This window comes from Equus przewalskii, chromosome 3 (genome assembly GCF_037783145.1).
Source record: "Equus przewalskii isolate Varuska chromosome 3, EquPr2, whole genome shotgun sequence".
Classification (NCBI taxonomy): Eukaryota; Metazoa; Chordata; class Mammalia; order Perissodactyla; family Equidae; genus Equus; species Equus przewalskii.
This window is the reverse complement of record NC_091833.1, coordinates 78,485,018-78,507,969: the sequence shown is the minus strand read 5'-3', so window position 1 is coordinate 78,507,969 and position 22,952 is coordinate 78,485,018. Positions and strand designations below refer to the sequence as shown.

Below are 22,952 nucleotides of genomic sequence, written 5' to 3'. Positions count from 1 at the left end.
GGCATGTTCTATCCTAAGGCTTTGCAATGGCTGTTCCCTCTCCCCCATCTCTTTTCCCTCAGGTATCTGCGTGGTTATCACCTCATCTCCTTCCAGCCTATGCTCAAATAACTATCCTAACTATTCAAACTGCTGCCCACCCCCTCCCCACAAAGCCAATTCTGCTTACTCTGATCTATTTGTTCTTTTTCCACATTATATTTATCACTAATAGACTATGTAATTTACTAATTTATTGTCTTTTAGTTTATCTTCTCCCTCTGTTGGATTATAATCTCCAAAAGTAGAGGAATTCTTACCTGTTTTGTTTTCGGATACATCCTAAGCACCTAGAACCACACCTAGAACATAGCAGTTGCTCATATAAATATTTGTTAAATAAATGAATTCACGGCAGTGTATTCGTGGATCGGATTGTTGAAGGCGATCTGCATATCCATCAGTGAAACAGTGGATGACTAAATGTGGAGTCTGCGTATCATAAGATCTATAACACAATACAGTATGCAAAAAATAGGATGCATATGCGCAAGAGCACATTATTCACGTTGTAAGCACACAAAAATACATATTAAACACATTAGAACGGATGGTGGTGTGAAGGAGAGATAAAAGGTAAGAAGTAAGGAAGAAAGAAAAATGGAAGGGAAAAAAGGAATGGAAGAGCCTTCCCAAGGACAAATTAGAATAATGTGTCGTGAAATGAGGAGAGTGAATTAATTCAACACTGGGGATGTGAGGTTAAAAAAAAATCATGCAACTTCAGCACTTTACCAGCTCAAATTGTTCTTCCCCTCCACAAACCAGAACAGAGAGAGTTCACTGCGGTTTCACTCCTCAAGCGGGGAACCTGGGGGTCAGGTTGAGTAAATGATACAGGAGTTAAGACCGAGGAGACCTAAACCTGCCTTCTCCGTGCCTCCTCAAGTGCGTGATGTCCCTTGTCTGTAAATGACTGACAGCCCAGCGAGGATGCAGCTGAATCAGCCAGCTTTGCAATGTGCTTCTTTGCATTCTTTAGCTTGTCTTGAGACATAGATTTTCTGTCCCTAGCATTAACTGCTTCTCTCCCTCTTACATCTTCTACCAATAAAATGTTTTCAATCCGTGGACACAACTCTCATTTAACTTTCTTTTTGCTGCTTATGAACAATGGTGGGATTTTTTGAGAGTTTATGAAGTTACCCACATACATAAAACAATGAGGGGTTGAATAAAACAAATCTCAAAGTGAAGAGGCCTGTTGTAAGAGTCAGTGAACGTAAGGGGCTCAGTCCCATGTGGTTCGTATATTCTGGAGTTTTCCTGGAATAGAGCTTCACGTTTCTCTGAACAGGAGACACATAGCAATTTGTTATGAAACGCTCCTCTTCTGACATGCACGGGACAAACACTTTGTTTCTAATAACACCGAGCAAGTCCTTGCCTTGTCCAGCTCTTTAGGCATCTGTGTAATGCACGATTTTTTTTTATACTTCAAACTCGAAAAGGAATTATTTACCACCTTTCATTAAGAGATGCATGGAGGAGAGGTGGCTAGAGAAGCAAAGCAAATCTCTACTCTTTAGGCAAGGACAGGAGGCCTTGGGCTGGGTCTGGATACGCTGTGTGTGAGCTTCACTCAAGGCGTGTCTGAGGGTCGGGAGACCATGTGAGCTCAGAAAAAGGAACAACCAAAAAGGTCGCTGGTGAGCTCTGATGGGAGATGGGGAGACAGGTTAGGACTGACTCAAGGACTTTTCCAGTGAGGCTGGCAAAAGGGAATGTAACTCTTTGGAAGAGAACGGGTTGAAAGCTCTCCAGCATTTCTTCCCCTCACGTGGTGCTTACAAAGCAAATCTCCCCGAGGCTGTCAGGATAAATGGGCCAGAAACATATGGATTATATTTTCCCTGAGACTCAGACGTCTTCTACAACGAGGTGGAAAACTGCTCTGAAAATATACACCAGAGGTTACTCTAGGTCCTCAAGCCTTCCAAACATATTTTAAGCTATTTTTCTGATTTTAAATACTAAGTAAATTTATGGACGTGAACATGTTCTTAGCTCTAATAACAAATAATAATACATGGTAGGTTTTCAACCCTCCTAGGTGAATTTCCCTGGACTGAGCAGGCCTGGCTAAGGCCAGGGCAGCCACAGCCTGAGGAGAATTTCTAGGAACTGTAGGTTATTGCTGGCCGCGTCTTCTTCCTCCCTTGTCTTCCAGTGAGGGTGCAATATGTGCAGCTTATGACTGAGGGAGAATTCCTGAAGGGAGCGGAGATGACAGGTCATTCATTCCTTCAAAACTGTTCGAGGCATTCATTGGTTCATCCAACAAATATTTATTGACCATTTCACGTGTGCCAGGCAATTTCTGAAGTGTTGGTCCTTTGATCTTCTGTGTGAGGTGGGCTGGCTCCGTCTGCTAGGGCTGCTGTAACAAAGGACCACGGCCTGGGGGGCCTCAACAACAGAAATGCATTGTCTCATAGTTCTGGAGGCTGGAGAGCCAAGATCAAGGTGTCGGCCGGGCCGGCTCCTTCTGAGGGCCATGAGAGAGAATCTAGTCTATGCCTCTTACCCAGCTTCTGACCTTTTTTGGTCTTCCATGGCTTATAAACATTACCCTGGTCTCCACCTTCATCCTCACATGACCTTTTCCCTGTGTGTGTGTCTGTCTCCAAATTTCCCCTTTTTATAAGGACCCTCGTTGTACTGGATTAAGGTCCGCTGTGATGGCTTCATTTAACTTGATTACTCCTGTAAAGACCCTATATCCAACTAAGGTCACATTCTGAGGTACTGGCACTTAGGGCTCCATAAGATGGGCTAAACAACATCAGACTGGCTGCTTGTATCCCTTTTAGCTACAGAGATGTGGCTCCTTTGCACAGCTCTGCTCTCCCGAACCTGGGATCCAAGAGTCCCCAGTAATGCTCCAGGGAGTAGAAAATCTGTCCAGGAGGTGCGTCTGGACCTAGGGATCCCTTTAGTAGCTTCCTCAAAAGACCACGATCCCTACATCCCAATCTGATTCAGAAAAGTAATGGGTTGCATGGCGTCCCCATGCCTCTTCTTAGACAGGAGCCAGAGGCACATAGCTGGGCAGCTGTCTCGCCTCAACGTCCCAGGCCATCATCATTTTCTTGCATTAAGTAAAATATGATTTGAATATAATTCTCTTTTTCTCCAATCAAAACATCATTATAATTTGGTCTGGGAGAATGAAGGTGAATTTAACAGTATTCCTGTTACTTAATGGAAATAAAAGTATGCTAAAATATTATTTTCAGATTTCTTCAGCTGGTGTTAAATGTTTGTATTATACTCATAGAATCAGGACATTTTAGAGCTGAAAATGTCTTTAGAAATCGACTCACTGAACCTTTACATTTAACTAAAGAGACTTTACATCTAACTAATTACTTTAACTTTTACATTACATTAACCTTTAAAGTAACTAATTTTTCAACAGCAAGTTAACACTCGCCACGTCCCCAGCACGTGCTAAGGACTCTGCATGGATTATCGGTTTTTCCGCACGGCTGGTAAGCAGTGAGACTGCCATGTGAATGCAGGGACTGTGGCTCCAAAGCCAGGTTCTCAACCACTACGCAATAGTTGGTTACTGGTAGAGCTGTGGTTTGCAGCCAGGCCTCCTGAACCCAGTCCAGTATTTTTCCACTATCCCCTCCTGCTTTCCATCTTGCCTTCCGCCATCCACACTGTGCAGACAACTGCTAGAACAGTCTGTGAAAAGTACAACCCTGACCATAACATCTTTTCTGCTTACACACCTGGAATCCGTTGCCTACCAAGAGGCAGTGCGAATTCCTCACCTGATGTATTGAAGGCCCGTAACAATTTTTAGTCTTGTTTCTTAGAGCTCCCTTGTGTGTGCTCCTAAACTCTTCAGCCAAACTTGGCTACCCGCTCTTCTCCAAAGACGCCTGTCTCTTCTGCCCCTGCCCAGGCTGTTTCCCATAACTGGAACGCCCTCCTTCCCTTTAGAATAGTCTGAATCCTTCCTCTATGCATTTTTCTTGTTCTTCTAACAGATGTAATTTTCGGTGCCACAGGCTGCTGGTTGCCTAGCAGTATCCATTCCCCTTTCTCCTTTTAGAGATAGAGTCTCTGAGGTTTAGCTGGGCACATAGCTCCCAGGAAGGAAGACATTTTCCAGTTTCCCTCGTGACTCGGTGTGGCCATGTGATTAGTTCTGGCCAAGGGTCTGTGAGCAGACACAAAGTGTGCTATGATGGATCACACCAAAAGGACCCAGGGACTCCCTTCTCCTTCTCTCTCTTCCTGCTGCATGAAATTCAGACCCAGTGGACACGGTAGAGAGTGACGCAATTTTCAACCATGCAGATAAAGGCAACACCATAGGTGAGGGCACTGCCAAGGATTAGAAGGAGCCTGGACACCAACACAACGGAGCTGTCACATCAGTCCTGAATGGCCTATCCTCAGACCATTATGTGAGAGAGAAATATTTCCATTTTGTTTAAACCACTGTTTGGTTTTGGTAATTCTTGGTTCTCTTTGCTACAGCAGCCCACATAAATCCTTAGGAATGTATTCTTGCTTCTTTGACTACCTGCAGCCCTTTGTGTTTTTCCTAAGGCACTTCTTCAATTTACCACAAAGCAGAGAAAACATGAGATTTTGAGTTAGATAGCCTTGGCTTTGAATTCCAGCTCCACCACTTATCAGCTGGGTGACTCTGGGCTAGTTACTTAGCCTCTCTGAGCTTCAGTTTTGTCATCTGTAAACACTGGAGACCATGATACATGGAGTAAATTTCCACTATTCTGAGCTGCCTCTCCAGGGTGATTTTCACCAGGCTGTGGGGACCTTGTGAGTCACTCTTCTCCATGATAGGAAAATACCAACCACAGAAACCAAAATGTTCACATCTGCTCCTCAGGCCCCCTCTCCCACGAAGTGAACAGGAAATGCTGACACATTCTCCAGCGCTCCCTTTGCTACAGTCGGGGCAGACCATCGCCCCCTCTGTTTGTAGATGCAAGGCCATGACTCACCCTTCCTCTGTCCAACTCCTTGCATAAAGAGATGATTATAACTCCAAGTTCAGAGCTCATTCTTCATACACCCGTTGATGCTTAAAGTTACAAGGCACTTGGGGGTCGCATGATCCAATCTTCTTCACCAGATCAGTAGAGTCCTACAAGGACCACACTCCTTTACAGCCTGTCTCACCAACGGCCATCTTGCCTCTGGCAAAAGGTTTCCCCCTTGTTACATGGCAGCTTGTTCTGTTTTTCAACAGCACAATCTTGATAAAGTTCTTGATTTTTTTATTCTGTCCCATTTCTGGAAGGCTCATCACTTAGGAATTTTAATTCCCAACGCAGGATGGGATAATTCATGGGCTGTGCCCTGTGGAAAGCTAATCTAATTCCTATATACATCCTCAACAGTGTCAGTTTTGGGGGAACTTAACTGCAATCCGTCTTCCTTGGCTATCTCATGTGTGGCTAGTGGTTTCCAAAAGTTTTGCGTCAAGCATCTTTGTCAGTAAATAATTTTTGAGCATGCATCTCCCAACTTATGCATATTTATTATGTAATAATATATGTACTACTGTATTAACATATTATAAAATTAAGAAGACCCACATAAAGATAGATATTAAAGGAGATAAGAAATGTATAAGTGGAAGTTCAAATATTTTCGACCCGCACACCCAGGGTCCATCTCGCACATCCCTGGGCAGCACATCTCTTTCTTTGGAGGCCTCTGAACTACACATGATGATTTTTCCTCACTAGCATGCAAGTTCTGTATGAAGGCAGAGATTCTGTCTTTTCTTTCCTGCTACACCCCAGGGTTTAGACCAGTGTCTGGCACACAAGACATACTCAGTAAACGTTTGTTGAATCAGTGAGTAATTCTCAGACTTTTATTTATAGCGTAGACTCCTCATTTGCAACTGTCTACTAGACAGCTTTACCTGCATCTCTTTAAATATTTCAAACCCAACACATGCCAAGCTAGACTCTCCATCTTCCTACCCCACAGCGTCTCCCTCCACCAAAGCATCGTCATTTGTTTTTCTCTGCCTACTTCACATCTGCCCCCATGTGGCTAAACTAGCTGGAGTTAACACACAACCAGACTGACCAACCTCACTTGAAATCAAGGACCATATTATTCAGCCCTGAGAAAGAAGGAAATCCTGACATAGGCAACAACACGGGTGGACCTTGAGGGCATTATGCTAAGCGAAGTAAGTTAGACAGAGAAATACAAATACTGCATGATCTCATTTATATGTGGATTCTAAAGAAGCCAAACTCAGAGACAGAGAGTAGAGCTTTGAAGAGCCCATGACAGCAAGAATATTGAAATTTGTGAATATCTTCTGGCTCCAAATTTTGCGCATTCAGCAATTTGTGGAAGATGATCAGAAAGGGAAAAAGAATGAGAAGATACACAGGGCTACCTGAGTATGGAATACCTTTTTTTTTTAAGGAAACCAGAATGTATCCATTTTAAGCTGCCTTTCCTCATAGTGGCCTTGTTGCATTATCCACTTAATTTATTGGTTTTCTTTTAAGGATTATAAATCTATACTTTATTAAGATAATGACTGACAGTGTGGTATGAAGTTTACATTTTAACAAAGTTTTCACAGAAACTTAACACATGCCTAAAAAGATTTTACAATGGAGTTCTTAACGTGGATCTAGGTGACGTCAAGAACTGATGGATCTCATGATTCAAAACAGCATTTTGGGTGTTAGTCAATTCTAATGATTAAAAATTTTGTTTTGTTTTGTTTTGTTTTCTCTTGTGTTTTAAAGTGAACACTGCCCTGGTATGCGAGCCTAATCTTCTTCTGAGACCATAGTGTTTGAAATCATTCAGCTTTTGAATGGATTCAATGAACTGGTGCTGTCAGTGATGGAACCCTGTCACCAATGGTTTCAGATCTCAAAGTTCAAAAAGTAGAGAGGCTCCAAGAATTTTCCACGCTAATAGCATGGGCCCTTGTCTTCCTCTACTCTCCCACCTCCTACACCGCCCTCTCCCCTTCCTCAAATACCTCAGCCAGTGGCTTGGATGGACGAGCTGATATTTACAGCTTTATAACTGGAAAGAAAGCGTCTTCTCATCAATTTCAAGAATCAGCCCCTCTAAGACCACCATCTGCCTGTGTATAGGCTCCAATAAAAGACTTGCCCTCCTCAACCAGTTTCCATCCCCCAAATGGCAGCTTTAATACGTTATTAACTGGCTTAGTCCTTTGTTGGGAACAGTATTAACTCAGGCAGGGAACACCTAGGCTTCTAAGTTTCACGCATCCACAGCTTTTAAACAGCCTATCACAGTCCTTGTTTAGGTTGCCAATGACACTTTTTGAAAAGATAAAATATTCTGGACACAGAACCAAATCATCATTAGTTGTTTGTTCTTTCCATTGTTTCACCATTTCCCCCCAATCAGCCCCCACATTTTAAGAAAAATGATCGTACTCATTTCCCTTCCTCCCCACCCCATCCCTCCCACCCCGAAACATACACCAGTAGTAGACACAAACTACACGCATGCTAAGCTGTAAAAACGCAGAGTTAACGCTATTGGGAAGAATGCAGTGGGTCGTGGAGATGCTCTTTGAAGATCTACGGTTTCTTCCTGCTCTCTGACACACCCGCTCTGCAAGTTCTGTCCTTCATGGGGGGGGGGCCTCTGCTTTTCTTAGCGAAGTGCAGAATGGCTGCCTAGAAACACTTCTCCTCCCCCTCCTGGGATGGGTGTACAAAATAAACAGCATGGAACGGCTCTAAAGCACTTGGGCTGCTGTAGGGCACAGAAACTATACTGGCTCTTCAAAGGACATCTTCTCAAGCCACCTCTATGATGTTAAGACAAGTAGAACTCCTCTCCTCCCCCCCTGGAAACCTGTAGTCAGATGCAACAGGGGCTGGAGCTCAGGAGAGTTCTCTCTTGTCATCTTCTATGTCCTCCTCCTGCGATGGGTAGGAAGGCCACGTCAGCCTTTCCTCATAGAAGGATATGACCTGTGGGCACTTGACATTGGCTTCCTTGGCAGGGAGCAGGTCAGCCTCGTCAGTTTTTCCATTTTGTCAGGAACATGAGTTCCCCACTGGAGTCTGTGGCTCCAACAATCCACTCCAGCTCCGGCTCCAAACCCCAGGCAAAGCTTCGTGGCCTTTCTGACTCTCCCACCTTCTTTGGCGTGCTCTCCTGTCCCTTATCTTCAGAATCGGAGTCAGCCTTGTGCTGGCCTCCCTCTGAGTTATCTGTCTCACGTGCTGTTTCCTGTGATTGTAGAAACTCCGCACTGAGGTCGGGACAACCTAGGTTCTCTTCTGGCTCCCACATGTTGTCCTGACCTAGGACCACTTCCGCTCTAGGAGGTACTCCACTTTGCCCTTTACCACTCTACGGTCTAGAATTTTTTCCACCACGTGTTCCTCTTCTTCTTCTTCTGGCACCTCCTCCACTTTTTTCTTGTTTTGTTTTTTCCTCATTGTGCAGCCCAGCTTTCTGGTATAAAGGATGACACTGCTCAGAGCAGCGCCCAAGAGCCCAAGAGGACTCAGTGCCACGCTACCGGCGTGTTGCATCTGGCTGGCCAGGAGAGTTGTGCCCAGAAAGACAAGAAGCCCTGTGGCCATGGGCGAGCCCCTCACTGAAGGGGCACACCAGAGGCCCTGGCTAATGGCCTCCCCTCTGCCAAACAAGAGGGCCTGCAGTCTAGCTGTCCGCCGCCCGCACCATGCCCACTTCATTTACTGTTGATGCTGACAATAATTGTTTTTGGAAGTAGTTTGGAGCTGCCAGTTTGCAAGTCAGATGATAAAATCTTTCATTTAAATAAAAACGAGAGTACAATGGTGGTTGCCAGTGGCTGGGGGTGGGGGACATGAGATGTCAGTCAAAGGGTACAAACTCCCAGTTATAAGATGAAGCAGCTCTGGTGACCTAATATACAGCATGATGATTATAGTTAACAACTCTGTATCATCTACTGGAAGGTTGCTGAGAGAGCAGCTCTTGAACGCTCTCACCACAAAAAAGAAGTGGTAATTATGTGACATGATGGAGGTGTCAACTAATGCTACTGTGGTCATCATTTTACCATATATAAGTGTATAAAATCAACAGATTGTACACCTTAAACTTACACAATGTTATATGTCAGTTATAGCTCAATAAAACTGGAAAAAGATTAAGGACCATATATCCTAGATGAGCACTCACCATTGCCTGGCAATCCTAACACGTCTGCTATCCAGCTTGCTCTCCTGATCTTGCCACTACTCTTTATACCTTCTTCCCTGCTTCTCAAAATCCCAACATCCCTTCTACTTCCTCACTCTCAGCTGAATATGTTCCAACGAAAGAGAAAACAACTGGAGAGGACTCCTCCTGGTAGGACCAAGCCCCTTTGCCCCTACATTCCGCCATCTTTCCTCTTAGCAAGTGGGATGATACCTGTTCCTAAGACCAGCCCCCCGACTCGTGTCCTGTATCCCATCCTCTTGCTAATTGAAGGCTTTCACTCCTACAATTCACCCCTCTTCCTCCAGTATCACTAGTTTTCCCCTCTCTACTGAATAATTTCCAGCTGCACACAAATATGCCATAAAAACAAAACAAAATAAAATCCCCTTGACCCCTTATCCCTGTGCGGCTCTCACTTCAGCTCTCTGCATGCTTTTAAAGCAAGGATTTTGAAAGAGTCACCTATAGTCCTTATCTTCACTTTCTCACCTCCCAGTTTCCTTGTGTTTGTCACCACCCCTTTGCCAAAACAGCTCTTGTCGAGGTTGCCAATGATCTCCATCTTGCCATGTCCAATGGTCAGTTATCAGGTCTCATTTACTAGACCTCCCAGCAGCATTTGGCACGGAAGATTGCTCCTTCCTTCTTGAAACAGTTTCTTCACTTGGCATTTGGGACACCAGACTCTCAAATTTCTCTCACCAGCATCTCCTTCTCAGTCTCCTTCGCTGGCTGCTGCTCCTCCTCCACTCAACTAGTATATCTTGAGTGACCGAGGATCAGTCCTGGACCACTTTCTCTTTCTTATCTATATTCAGCTTCCTGTTGATCTCGTTTAATCTCACCACATCAAATATCTTCAAATTTTTATGTCAACCCAAACATTTCCTATGAACTCCAGACCTGTGTATCTAGCTGACTTCCCATATATCCTCTTGGTGTTTAATAGGCTTTCTAAGTGGAATATGTCTGAACCAAAGCCTTTGATTCCCTCCTCCACCTCCTTAAAACCTATTCGACCCCAACACTTTTCAATCTCAGTAAAGAACACCAACCTTCACCTATTTTCTCAGGTGAAGAAGCTAGGAGTGATTCTTGGTTCCTGTTTTCCCCTATATTCAATCCATCAGCAAGTTCTGATTTTTTCACCCTCAAAAAGATAAAAAGACTATCCACTCCTCAACACCTTCACTGCTACAACCCAAGGCTCAGCCCCCATTTTCTTTTGCCTGGACTGCTGCTTTCATTCTTGCATCTCTGAAATTTGTTCTATACTCCACAACCAGAATGACATTGGGACAGCATCTAATGACTTAAAAACAACAACAATAACAAAAACATAATTCAAATTATGTTTCTCCCTTGCTCAAACCCATCCAACGGCTTCCCGTTGTACTTTGAATGAAATCCACACTCGTTGTCATGATGGACAAAGCTGTAAGAATCCAGCCCCTGCCCACCCTCCTTTATCCTGCTACCTGACTTACTGAGCTTCAGCCACACTGACCTTCTCATTGTTTGTCGCACGAGCCTCCCTTGTCTCAGTCACCGGTTCTTTATGCCCCCTTCCCTCTGCCTGTATGTCTTTCCCTCCAGATTTTTACATGGTTTTCCTGAGCTTTAACATCACCTCCTCAGAGAATCATTTCCTGACTCCTGCATAAAATAAACACTGTGCTCCACCATTTTTACCATACTTTATTTCTCATCGTAAGGCTTATCACAATCTGAAATTATACTATCTCTTCATTTATTTATTTACTGTTAGTCTCTTCCACTTGGACTTTTTCTATCTTGTTCACATCCATATTCCCAGTGCATAGATTAATGCCTGGTAGATAGTAGGTTCTCAAAAATATTTGTTGGGTGAATTTATATATTTACCTCAATTACTCAAAAGACACTTAGGGGAGTCATTCTAGTCTTTTCCTGCTCAAGTCAGTCCCCTCTCCCCACCACCATGAGTCGTCAAGTCCTTTAGAATCAGCTACCCCAATATCTCTTAAATCCCTTCTTTTTATCACACCCACAGCCCCTGCTGAAGGTCTTTGTCATCTTTGATCATTCTACTGAAGCAACCAGTGAATCTGGTCTTCCCAGCTTCCCCGACAATTCTTTCCCTGTAGGACTTCCAGAGAGATCTTCTCAAAACATAAATCCAGTTATGTCTCTCTTCTGCTACACAGCCTTCAATAGCTCCCCATCACCTGAAGAAAGAAGTCAAAATTCCTTAGCTGGACACAGCTGGAGTTGGTCACGTTTCCAGCCCTGTTTCCTGCCACTGCCCTTCCACGTATGTCCTATGCTCCTGTTGTAGCCAAGCTACCTGCAGTTCCCAAACAGGCACGCTCTTTCGCTCACACTCTCCCCTCTACTTGAGGACTTTTCCCTTTCTCTCACCTGGCTAAGTGCTCCTTATCCTCTGAGATTAAGTGCAAAGTCACCTTTTTGAGTCAGCCTTCCTGATTTCGGTGAGCATTTGGGATTTCTCCTCTGTGCTCTCAAAACCCATACCTGTATGGCATATATTTGTTTTACATGAATGTCTCATTGTCACTTATTTATTAAAAACACAAATAAATTCTTATTGAGCAACTCCTACATGCTAGGCACTGTTCTAGGCACTAGGGATACAGTTGGGTACAAAACAGACAAAATATTTGCTTCCAAGCAGCAAATGGGAGACAAACGTTGAAAGTAAATGAGTAAAATACACAATATGGTTAGGTGATGGTACATGCAGTGGAATGAAATGATTCTGGGAAGGGGTGTATGGAGGCTTGGAGTGGGAGCTGAATATTGAATAGGGCAATCAGGGAAGGTATCACTGAAATGACATTTGAGTAAAGGCCTGGAGAAGGGGAGGAGAAAGCCACATGGACATCTGGTAGACGAGCATTTCCTGTCTATGGAATAGCAAGCAGAGGGGCATGAACATAGGAGTGGGCTGGGCTTGCTTCAGACAAGGCAAGAAGACCAATGCGCTTGAAGCACAGTCAGCAAGGGGAACAGAAGCAGGAGCAGGTCAGAAAGTGACAGAGTGCTCAGCAGAAGGGCGTGATCTGACACCTGTTTGAACAGGATCCATCATCTATTGCTTAGAGAATGAAGAACAAGGGTGGATGCTCGGAGAGCAGTTACGAGGCCTCTGCAACAGTCCAGGAGAAGGGCTGTGGTGGCTTGGGCCAGGATGGCTGTCCCCATTAGACTGGAAGTGATTTGAGAGCTGGGACTAAATCCCACTTGTGCTTTAATCCCCAGCTGCTAGCACAGTGCCCAGCACATCACACAGCAGGCCCTCAACAGCATTGAATAACAAATGAACCAAGTTGTCTCATGAAGAAACTAGAGCTCCTGAAGTCAGCACTGTTTGTTTCTCCAGCGCCAGCCTTTACAGGATTTTGTTTCCAGTGGGCAAGCTTTGTTTTCTGTTTTTCCTAATTGAATGGCCCGTAGGTCCTTCTGAGGATATTCTGAGGACAGCGTGGGTGTTTGCTTGGGGGCCAACACCACCAAAATCTGATTGTGAAATTGTTTTTTAAATTACCTTTGGACATTTGAAACATGTTTTTTAAAAAAAAAATAAGTAAAAACTATACATTTCTCCAAGGCAGGCTGCCTTAGGTAATCAAGCACCCGCAGACCCCAGGTGCCCCTTAGAACACAGTCCAGACTTGTTCGGAAGCTAAGTCAGTCCTCAGACTGTCGAAACTTATCCGTCTGGTTCTAATGTAAAGATCAAAGAGGAAAAGGCATTTGAAAAAAGATTCCAAAATGATATTTGAATGAGCTAATTGAGAATTAATTTTTTTTTTAGAAAAGGAAATACACAAGGAGATTTTGGGGGACTGGGGTGTAAGTAATTCCTTACATTCGCTGTAAAATTGGGCCATTCTATGGCCTCTCAGAGTTGTAAGCCTTCAGTAAGATAATGTACCTATAATGCCCAGCACTAGGCTTACCATAGACTGGCACTCAAGAAATGCCAGTCGTGTCATCGTCCTCCCCACCTGCCCACATTTTTCCCTTATAAATTCCCCCGGCTGTTTGCTGCAGCCCAGAATGTTCTTCATCCTCCAGACCTCTCCCAGATGACAAGGTCATTTTTCTAATCTGATAAAAAGCAGGGCCGTGATATGACTTTCATGGGCCCCTTCCTCATAATAATATCAAAATTAACAATTATTTTTGACATAATTTGCAATACTTCAATATTTTATTTTGCAATATTTTATTTCTTATCTTAGGCAAAATGTCACCAATTTTCAAAGATCCTAAAATTTGCATTTTTTTTCTGCTGAGACAAAAATAAACACATTTTTTAAACCCTGGAAGTATATTTTTTTTCTTCTGATTTTAAAAGAAATGAAAACAATTTTGTGGGTCCTTAAAAGTATTGTGGGCCCCAGGCACTGTGCCTAATGAATGTGGGGTGGAAAGAGAAAGAAAAGGTGAAGCAACCGGAAGCTGCTTGAGAAAGGGGTCTCGAGTCTACGGGAAGTTGTACTTGTCCACCAAATGGGTTTTCCTAACTCCTTGACCCCTCAGTCCCTTCTAGAAGGTTGGCAAGGGGAGGGACAATATAAGATTTGTCCCTTGAAACTAAAGGAAAACAAAGAAGCCGTCTGTGACAGGGTCAGTAAAAGTGAGCTAATGTGAACCAGAGCAAAGTCTCCATCTAACTAGGAAATTAACTGTTCCCAGGGACGCACGCCCAGGCCTGGTGTAGGTCCTGCCCCTGGGCCAGCAGTAATGAATGCCGAGCAGCCCCTCCCAATGGTCCAGGAAACCACCCACCCCCAGCCCAACCTCAGGGGCCTCCAGGTCACTGCTCACGAGGGCCAGCGCAATCATGGGCAAACAAAACCGAAAGGCAGCCTGCTTTGGGGGACAGGTGATTCCTGGACCAGTGGGGAGTGTTGGTAAGAGACTAATTGATCACCAGGTAGGATCCTCTGCCACTTTTTCTCCAGGACTGGGCCACCTTCAGCCTCTCTAGGGAACGTCATGAACTGGTGCTTCAGTGGAGGGACAGCATGGACAGAAGCTTCTAGAACTGAGCTAACCGTAGTAATCTTCTTTTCAACCTTCCCAAAGGGTTCTGGAGGTCTCTTCTTACCCTGGAGGATGGCCCTGGTGACTCACCAGCATTCTTCTTAACTAGGCTCTTTTCCCGGTGTCGGGGATAGAGCAGCAAGGAGACAATGAAAATAGGTTGCTGTACTCATAACTCATCATTCTTTTAATTGCATCTTGGTTTTATTATCAGTTCATTAACAGCGGGCACGACTTCTATTCCTTTCTTCATTCATTGAACAAATGTTTATTGAGGGCCTATTAGGTACCAGGCACTGTCCTAGGCACTTGGAATCCAGCAATAAACAAAATAAGGACCCCCACCCTGTGGAGCTGACATCACAGAGGGGAAAATAGACCAGAAACGACAATGTGACACCATAGTTTATCGTCCCTAGGATGGCAATGCTAAAAGATGCACTGTTATTCTACGTGCCACTAAAGAAAGAAAGAAAAAAAGAAAGGAGACTACTAATTAATTGCAGTCAGTTATAAAACATATCCTGAGCTCATGTATGTTAAAGTGTGAAAAAAAACCACGCAACTTAGAATTGATTACATTTGGTAAATAAATTACATAGTATATTAGAAGGTGATCGTGAGAAAAAAAGTAGGGCAGGCAAAGGAGGTTTGGAAGGCCAGTGGTGACACTGAACAGACTTGAAGGACATGAGGCCATTAAATTAGTGGCAACTATTGTTTTTTTCAAGACAATTTTTTTTAGAACAGTTTTAGGTTTATAATCAAAATTGAGAGGAAGGTACAGAAATTTCCCATGTACCCTCTGCCCCGACACACGCATAGCCTCCCGCATCATCAACATCACTCACCAGCTGGTACATTTGTTACCAAGGGTGAACCTGCATTGACACATCATTATCATCCAAAGTCCAGAGTTCACATTAGGGTTCACTCTTGCTGTGGTCCATTCTATGGGTTTGGACAAATGTATAATGACATGTATCCATTATTATAATAGCATACAGTGTATTTTTACTGCCCTAAAAATCCTTTGCACGCTACTTAGTCATCCCTTCTCCCCATTCCGCCACTGGCAAGCACTGATCTTTTTACCGTCTCCATAGTGTGGCCTTTTCCAGAATGTCATATAGTTGGAATCACACGGTATGTAGCCTTTTCAGATTGGCTTCTTTCACTTAGCAGTATTCATTTAAGTTTCCTCCAGGTCTGTTCATGGCTTGATAGCTTATTTCTTTTTCAGTGCTGAATAATATTCCATCAGCTAATTTTTTTAAAAACATAAAAAATAAAAATAATACCTTATTGAGATACAATTTACATACCATAAAATTCAGTGAATTTTAGTAAATTTAAATTTGCAGAGTTAGGCAAACATTACCATAATCCAGATTTAGAGTGTTTTCTCTTTTTTTTTGTCATTTTTTATTGTGGTGGGAAAGAAACACTTAACATGCAATCTACCCCCTTAAGAAATTTTTTAATAGATTTACAGTATTGATAACTGTAGGTACTATGTTGTATAGCAGATCTCTAGAACTTATTTATCTTTTATAACTGAAAGTTTACACTCATTGAATAACAAGTCCCCACTTCCACCTCTCCCCAGCCCCTGGAAACAACCTTTCTACTTTCTGCTTCTATCAGTTTGACTACTTTGATACTTTATATAAGTGGTATCACGCAGCATTTGTCCTTCTGTGACTGGCTTATTTCACTTAGAATAATGTCCTCAAGGTTCATCCATGTTGTTGCATATTGCAGAATTGCCTTTTTTTTAAGGTTGAATAATATTCCACTGTATGTATATACCACATTTTCTTTATCCATTCATCCCTCAATGGACATTTAGGTTGTTTCCACATTTTGGCTGTTGTCAGTACATTAGTCCCTCCTGACTCGTGGTTTCAGTTACCTGTGGTCAACTGCGATCCACAAATATTAAATGAAAAATTCCAGAAATAGACAATTCATAAGTTTAAATTGTACCCCATTCTGAGTAGTGTGATAAAATCTTGGGCCATTCCGCTCTGTCCAGATGGGGACATGAATCCTCCCTTTGTCCTGTGTATCCACGCTGTAAATGCCACCCACCCTTTAGTCACTTGGTAGCTGTCTAGGTTGTCAGGTCAGCTGCAGTGGTATTGCAGCGCTTGTGTTCAAGTAATCCTTATTTTACTTAATAGTGGCCCAAAGGTCAACTTCATTATTATTGTTGTTAATCTCTTACTGTGCCTAGTTTATAAATCAAACTTTATCATGGGTATGTTTGAATAGGAAAAAATATAGCATATTTAGAGTTTGGTACCATCCATGGTTTCAGGTATCCGCTGGGGGTCGTGGAACATATCCTCCACAGATAAGGGGGGACTACTGTAATGCTTCAATGAACATGGGAGTTAAAACATCTCTTCGAGATTCTGATTTCCATTCTTTTGGATAAATACCCAGAAGTGATATTGCTGGATCATATGATAGTTCTATTCTTAATGTTTTGAGGAAATTCCATACTGTTTTCCATAGTGACTGCACCATTTTTCATTCCCACCAACAGTGAACAAGAGTTCCAACTGCTCCATGCTCTCACCAACACTTACCTTTTGTTTTTTTTGATAAAAGCCATACTAACAGGTGTGAGGTGATATCTCATTATGGTTTTGATTTGCACTTGCCCAGTGATCAGTGATGCTGAGCATCTTTTCATGTACAGGTTGAAACAGCGACTATTTACTGAACAACTGTGTGCTCCATGAGGACAGAAATCACGTGTCCATCACTCTGTCCCCACTGTTAAAGTGTCTGACACAGGGTAGGTACTTAAAAAATGTTTTTTGAGTGAATAAGCTACTGTATATCCACAGATATTATTTCCAAATTCTTATCAAATGCTTGGAGGTAGGAATTATCATCCCATTTTGCGGATTATGAAACTGAGACTTGGAAAAGTTAAATAACTTGCTGGAGGTCACATAGCAAGATGGAGAGAACATAGGACTCAAACCCAGATCTCTCTGACGTTAGCACGGAAAGCCTTTCTCTACACTTCACTGGCTACTCTGCTTCTGGCCATTTTAATGTCCTTCTAGTGCAAAACACCAAAGGCAAATTGGGACATCAGGCAAGCAAGGCTTCTGGATAAAAACCAGACTCATAGAAACCAGAATGAAACCTCCGGGAATAGAAAACCCTGTTGACTGCCGGGAAAGGCTATGTTTTGCAGACTTGCGAGCAGTTTTGCTTGTTATCGCAGATCTCAAGTTCTAGCTGCCTTCACTTTAAAATCTATTATTTGAGGGAATTAAAACTCCCTGCTTCAAAAGAGATAACTTTTATAAAAACCCTTTCTCCTATTAAACAGTTTAACCCAAACTGGCAGCACAACTGTTGAAAACAAACCTCCTCTGATATTTGACAGAGCATAAGGCCAAACAACCGTGGGTGTGGGAATCTACCATGATCTTTCCAGGACTTACTAAGACATCCTATGTATAGAAATATATCTTGGGTAAACCTGTTAAGCCAATATTGGCTTAACTCAAAATTAAACCTAATTTGAAACAACTGTTTTTTCCTTAGCCAACTGGCCAGTGTATTGTTCTTCAATTAAAACAATAGAAAATCCAAAGTCAAAGTCAACTTAACCCCAAGAAAGCTGTTTCATATTAACTAGGATCTTCCGGAAACCACTCACGCTACGAGCTGGTGTCTCCATCACTACCCCAGAATAGGAGGATATCAGTGGTCAGGCAAGGTCCTGAAAGACTTCAAATTTTGCTTCCAAACATGAGGGGATGATTAAGCTCAGTATGAATGAACCAACCTTTGGGGCAGTCTAGGCAGAGATCAGAATTTACAGGTTCCAAAGACCTTTGTTGCTTTGCTTCATTTATAACCTGCTCAGGGGAATACCCAGAGTGGATCCTATGTACCAGGAACCCACTCTTTTTTGTTGCAGGAGAGTATTCCATTGTATGAATGTACCAAAATTTACTTACCCACTTTTGTGTTGATGGATGTTTGGGTTGCTTCCAGTTTTGAGGTATTACAAGAGAGGTGCTAGTACCAACAGGGCTGGGGGGGAGGAGGGAGTGGTGGTAGTGCTATGGACTGAATTGTGTTCCCCCAAAATTCGTATGTTAAAGCTCTAACATCCAGTCTGACTTCATTTGGACGGAGGGCCTTTGCAGAAGTAATTTAGGTTAAATGAATTCATAAGGCCCCAATCTGATAGGATTAGTGTTCTTATAGGAAGAGACATCAGAGAGCTCTCTCTCCAGGTGCACAAAGAAGAGATCATGTGCATGCACAGCAAGAAGGCAGCTGTCTATAAGCCAGGAAAAGAGCTCTCACCAGAACCCAATCTTGATGGCACCCTGACCTCAGACTTCCAGCCTCCAGAACTGTGAGAAATCAATTTCTGGGGTATTGTGTTGTGGCAATCCTCGCTGACTAAGACAGGCAGATTGGGTGTGAGCGAGTTATTGATGAGAAAGGGACACAAAGGGACTTTTCACGCAAGGGTGGTGGAAATATTCCAAATCTTGACCTGGGTAGTAGTTACATGGGTACATGTAGATACATAGGTAAACAGATTTATCAAAATGTCCACTTAAGATTTGTATGTTTTTGTGTATATAAACTTTACTTAAACTTAAAAAAGGCATTCTGACTCCTACCCTTCCCAATTGTCTTAGTCCATTCGGGCTGCTATAATAAAATGCCATAGACCAGGGGGCTGATAAACAACAGAAATTGACTTCTCACAGTTCTGGAGGCTGGAAGTCTGGGATCAGGGTATCAGCATGGCTGGGTGAGAGACATTTTCCAGGTTGCAGACTTCTCGCAGCGTCTTCACATGTTGAAAGGGGCTAGAAATCTCTCTGGAGCCTGTTTTATAAGGGCACCAATCCCATTCATGAGGGCTCCACCCTCATGATTTAAACACCTCCCAAAGGCCCCACCTCCTAGTACCATCACTTTTGGGGATTAGGATTTCAAACATGAATTTTGGAGGGACACAAACATTCAGACCATAGCACCAAGAAAATCTGTGTTTCAACAAGATAACCACATAGTCTGAATGCCTTTGCACAGGCCTGGTAGGAGAGAAAGTCACGTGTATTATTTCTGTCTCAATGTATTTCTATGCGTTCTTGCGTGTAATAAGTAACTCAGGGGGTTACGTAATTTGCCTAAGATCAAGCAAATGGCAAATGGCAGATCTGGATTCACACTCATGCCCGACTGACCTCAGGCCATGCCCCTTTCCCTAACCACACTAGATCTGATAGTGAACCTGCTCAGCTGAGGGAATGTGCCAGAAGGACACCCTGAAGCTTCCGGAGGCTGCACGGTGGCTGAGGAGTCTGAGACAGGGGCACCTCTCTGGGGCACCAGAGCCTGAGTCACCACTCGAGGAGCAAGCCTGCCCTCGCTGCCCTGTCGGAAGGGAGTTGAAGAGCCTGGAAAGAGCAGGCGGCACGGAAGCCGACGGCTCCAAGAGAGGAGCCAAACAAACAGCTGGGCGGCCGGGCCAAGAACAACAGGAAGCTCCCAGCCGCACCCCTGCTCGCCCTGGCCTGCAGACCCGGGGTTATTTTCTCCAAAGGGCCTGCTGCAGATGTTACATAAACAAAACCTCCATTGACTCCAGTTCTGGGCCTGGCCTAAAATAGCCCATGGGCTTTCCCCCGACTCTGAAATTTCTCTGCCATCCTTAAAGGTCCCCAGTGTGGATGAGCTGCTTCCCTCTGAGACCACAGGTGCAGACATCACTCTACAGCATCCTCGAGAGGTCTCCCTAGGCTCGTTTCCTTTCTCAGCAGGTCAGACGCAAGGTGTCCTTCTAAGACTGTTGATGGCTCCTGGGCCAAGGGACATGTGTCCTCTCACCAGTGAGGCAGGAGGCAGGTTCTGAGGGACAGCGGGGCTGGCCAGCAGCAGGCATGAGAGGGGCTGGCTCTCTCTCTCTCTCTGACTCTCTTTCTCCTACGCTTCGTAGGGTGAAGTTTGAGTGAGAGCCGAGCAAGCTCTCCAGGTAAGAGCGTGAGGATTCCTTGCCAGGTTTCTTTTTGATCTTGATTTAGTGACTGAACGCTCTGCTCCTTGCTCTTTCTCTGAGTTTCTGTAAGTTTCCTTGACCCCATTTACACTTCATCTTTGTTTTGCAGAAAACTGTTCCATTTGTGAACATCTGGAGATTCACAGATCTGTGACACAGCATGGGGTCACCCTGGGCTTGACCACTTCCACACAGGTCCCTGAAAACCTATTATAATCTTTTTCCTGACCGCCTGCACTGCCCTAGAAGCTTAACTCATAAACATAACAAAATAACATCTGCAATTTAAAAAAAAGTTTGCATTAAATACTTACTATATGCCTGATACCATGCTAAGCATTTTCTGTGTTTTATTTTATTTTATTCCCATTGAACAGTCCTATGAGATAGATACAATTATTATCTCCAGATTACAGACAAGAAAACTGCAGCCTAGTGGAGGGAGGATGGGAAGCAGTAGGAGCATATGGAGAGACCTCCCAGGATCCACAGGAAAGGTCCGCACTCTGGCCGAGGGGCCGGAGCCAGGCAGTGGAGATGGTGGGAGGGGGCGCTGAGGGAGCCTGGAGAACCCTGGCCTTCTGAGGACTTTAGTTCAGATCCAGTTCTCTTCTCTCTGGTGGCCTCTGTGAGGCTGGCTGGTTCCAGCGTTGCTCTAGGATAACTCCCAGACCTGAGGCAGCTTTGCCTTTAGACGGAGTCAAAGTCTTAGTTTGTCTCTAGAAAGAAGCCTTGCCTCTCTGGGTTCCCACAGTTTTATTCTTTATCCATTTGTTTTATCCATCCACCCACCCATCTATCCCAGAAACATTTCCTGAGCATCTACTATGTGCTGATACTAGGCATAGGGTTACAGAGATGCATTTTAAAAGTAATGCAATGCAGTCTTGCCTTCCAGGAGTTCAAGCTCTAATGTAGGAGGCAGAAAAGAAAAACAGTATGGAAAACAACAGAAGGATAAAGGCAGCAACAGATGCTATCACAGGCTGGGAAAGCCCAGGGTGGAGGTAGGGGGCCTGACTCAGTCTTTATGGGAGGTACCGGTGGTGTATGTGAGTGTGCCCAAGTGTGCCCCACAGAGCAAAGGAGGGTAATGATACAGAGAGGCTTCCAGAGGAGATTCTTGGGGGACACGTATTTCTTTCTCTTGGTGTTTCCTTCCATGTGGAGACCTCCACTAGAGGACCACTCCTGGCCTCTTGCCACTCCTTTATTCATCTCCCCAGGGGAGGAGGAGTGACTTATCTGATGGGGGAGTTCAGGAGAGGGAATCGGGATGGTGTGACTCAGTCGTTCCCTCGTGACGACCCTTCCCTTTGGCTCCTCCATGCCGTAAACTTCCAGGCTTTTGCCAGGAAGGTGCTGCTTGTAACTGGGTGAGTAAGTTCAGCACAGGAAGAGAGATTGAAAAGCCCATTAATATATTTAAACCACATTCTCCAACCCAGCTTTTATGAGTATTGATCTCCATTTGCCCGACTCCTGGGACAGGTAAGAAAGGTACTGTTTATCGCACTCCCTCAAACCCCAACAACATTGCTTACCTTAAGTCTGGGTGGACACGCAGAAGTGGGCAACGGGGTGGGCTCACCGCTCTGGCTCTGCTGGGAGTACTCTTCACTCCAGGTGCTGAGCTGAGACCAGGATGATCCTGATCTCTGCAGAGAGAGGAGGCACATTTTCAGGGACGTCCATGGCCTCATCCCCTGCTTTAGAGCTTCCTGTTGACCCAGCTCTGCAGCAAGAGAGGAAAAAGGCATACAGGATGAAAAAGCAAATCTGGACTGTCCTTTTTTAAGAGTCTGAAGCAATTCTACAAAGGTCGTGAACTGCCTTTGGTCCAAGTCTGGAGTTCCCGCTGATGTTCCAGATAAGAATCTTAGAATAGCCGCCTGCTTTCCTTTCAGTCTGTCTTTATTTTGGAAGGGCTCTTTTGTAAATGTGTTTGGCTTGCCTTTCTGGAACACCTTTGCCCTGTTGTTTCTCATGCTTGTCAACTTCCTGTGGAGCTGAACTTGGGATCATGTTTGTCCCTAGAAGAAAATGTTGTAACCATATTATTTTGTACATTATGGGAGGCTGGTCAGGACTACTGCCCCTTTTTTCTCAGATGACACGTTACTGAGGTGCAAAGAGGGACCTAAGGTGGTGGACCACCAAAATTGGATTGGCAAAAACTCAGAGAGTCCCACTTAGACACCCGTTGGTGTTCTCACATCAGGCAATGCCAATTCCTCATTGACTCTATCAGCTGGTTCCTCAACTGGTGACTGGGTTGGTTCTTTTCTCCTACGTTATGACCCCAAAAGCTTCAGAGTGACTAATAGGACAGTAGAAGGAGCTGTTAGACAAGTTCCCCAAACTGAACGGTAAAATACTAGCAATTAGCCAAGCAGGGTGGCCCTGTGTATACTTCGGAAGCTTCATCTTGCAATGGGGTGGTTGCCTATTCAAAATCTCTGAGCCAGAGAGAAGCTTTGGCAAGGTGGTATCTTGGGTTTTGTGGGCTGCCCAGGATTTTGGATCTTGCTTCCATCAGCAGAGCTTGGTCAATTGGGGTCAACATGACAGT

At 44.1% G+C, this 22,952-nt stretch overlaps 1 pseudogene; it reads right to left on the bottom strand.

The window, feature by feature from the left end:
- Positions 1 to 7,810: 7,810 nt before the first annotated feature.
- Positions 7,811 to 22,317, bottom strand: LOC139082584 (chromobox protein homolog 1 pseudogene; annotated as a pseudogene).
- Between the last annotated feature and the right edge of the window lie 635 nt (positions 22,318 to 22,952).